Here is a 2,031-nt window from a genome sequence, read left to right on the forward strand (position 1 = left end):
GTAGAAACCTTTTCAAAGAGGTTAGCTGATCTGTCTGGGGTGGCACAGCCTTGAGGAGCTGGGTGTCCAGTCCACACCCGTCAGATACCACCTGCATCCTTCACCAACAACTTCTGTCCCGGATCCTCAGCATCTTCTTCATCCTCCACTTCAAGCCCAGAGCTACTCACGCCTAGCCCTCCAGGCTACGTCCTCCTGCTTGTAACAGACAAGCCAGCCCTGGGAGGGCTATGGTTTCGTGGGGTTGACCACTTTTCCCCGAAAGAGGATGCTCTGGGCATTGGTGGAAAAGATCACCACAAAGAAGAGCCGGTTAAACCAAAGGGCTTGGCGATTGTCCCAGGGCCAAAAGATGACCAAACTGCCAGTGGCCACTGCAGCCTGGATGCCGACTTCACCCACCTCCAGGATGGCCTTGTGGAAACTCTGAAAGGAAAATGACTAGTGTTAGCTCTGAGAGAGCATGTGTGTGTTAGTCGCTCAGTCGTGTCCAACACTTTGCGACCCCATGGACTGTAGCCTGCCAGGCTCCCTCTGTCCGTGGGATTTTCTGGGCAAGAACACTGGAGTGTTTAATGTGAGGGGGTGTATTGAGTGGGTTTGCTGGGGTGTGGTTGTCTGGATCTCTGAGTAAGTCAGGTGTGAATAATACTAGTAGTATTAAGGCTAGAATTAATAGTAGTGCACCTAGGATGTCTTTGAGGGTGTAGTAGGGGTGAAAATGGAATTTTGTCCATGTCTGATGAAATTCCTGTTGGGTTGTTGGACCCTGTTTTATGAAGGAAGAGTAGGTGAACTCTAGCAAGTGCTGCAATGATAAATGGGAGAATGAACTGGAAGGCAAAAAATCGGGTGAGGGTTGCTTTGTCTACTGAGAAGCCCCCTCAGATCCATTCGACTAGGTTTGTGCCCATGTATGGGATTGCTGAGAGGAGGTTAGTAATGACTGTTGCACCTCGAAATGATGTTTGTCCTCATGGTAGAACGTACCCTATAAATGCTGTGGCTATCACTGTGAGTAGGAGGATTACGCCGAAGTTTCATGTTTCTAGGAAGGTATATGATCCGTAGTATAAGCCCCATCCTACGTGCATGAACAGGCAGATAAAGAATATAGATGCTCCGTCTGCGTGTATATATCGGATAATTCAGCCGTAGTTAACGTCTCGGCAAATGTGGGTGACGGAGGAGAATGCTGTCATTGTGTCGGATGTGTAGTGTATTGCTAGGAATAGCCCTGTTAAAATTTGTAGGATGAGGCAGATGCCTAGTAGAGAGCCAAAATTTCATCATGATGAAATATTTGATGGGGCTGGGAGGTCAATAAATGAGTTGTTTACGATTTTCATCGGTGGGTGGGATTTCCGAATGTTGATCATTAGTGTTCGTGTAGTTGAATGACAACGATGGTTTTTCATATCATTAGTCGTGGTTAGATTCCATGCGAGAATAATGATAACATACATTGTGTTTATTTTAAGTATTATTTTTGTGATTGGTTTTGCAGGGTTTTCTTCAAAACCTTCACCTACTTATGGGGGGTTGGGGTTAATTGTGAATGGTGGGGTTGGTTGTGGGATTGTATTAAATTTTGGTGGGCCTTTTTTGGGTTTAATGGTTTTTTAAATTTATTTGGGGGGTATGATGGTGGTTTTGGGTTATACAACGGCTATGGCTACTGAGCAGTATCCTGAGATTTGGGTCTCTAATAAGACTATTTTAGGGGCGTTTATTACTGGTTTATTGATGGAATTTTTAATGGTTTATTATGTGTTGAAAGATGAGGAAGTGGAGATTGTGTTCAAGTTTAATGGTGCGGAGGATTGAGTTATTTATGATACAGGGGATTCTGGATTTTTTAGTGAGGAAGCTATGGGAATTGTGGCTTTATATAGTTATGGTACTTGATTGGTTATTGTGACTGAGTGGTCATTGTTAATTGGTGTTGTGGTTATTATGGAAATAACTCGTGGAAATTAAATGAGATTATGCTGATAAGGATTATGATTAGGAAGGAGAGGAAATATAGTT

The 2,031-nt window shown here is 43.9% G+C and overlaps 1 pseudogene across 1 annotated transcript; it reads right to left on the reverse strand.

Annotated features, from left to right (window-relative positions):
• Window positions 1–228: 228 nt before the first annotated feature.
• Window positions 229–1,759, reverse strand: LOC145528584 (cytochrome b pseudogene; annotated as a pseudogene). Its single transcript, XR_014070524.1, has 2 exons — window positions 563–1,759; window positions 229–426 (listed from the first exon to the last, which is right to left on the reverse strand). The product of XR_014070524.1 is annotated as a cytochrome b pseudogene (transcript).
• Window positions 1,760–2,031: the final 272 nt, after the last annotated feature.

This window comes from Giraffa tippelskirchi, chromosome 12 (genome assembly GCF_054371585.1).
Source record: "Giraffa tippelskirchi isolate mGirTip1 chromosome 12, T2T-mGirTip1v1.2.pri, whole genome shotgun sequence".
Classification (NCBI taxonomy): Eukaryota; Metazoa; Chordata; class Mammalia; order Artiodactyla; family Giraffidae; genus Giraffa; species Giraffa tippelskirchi.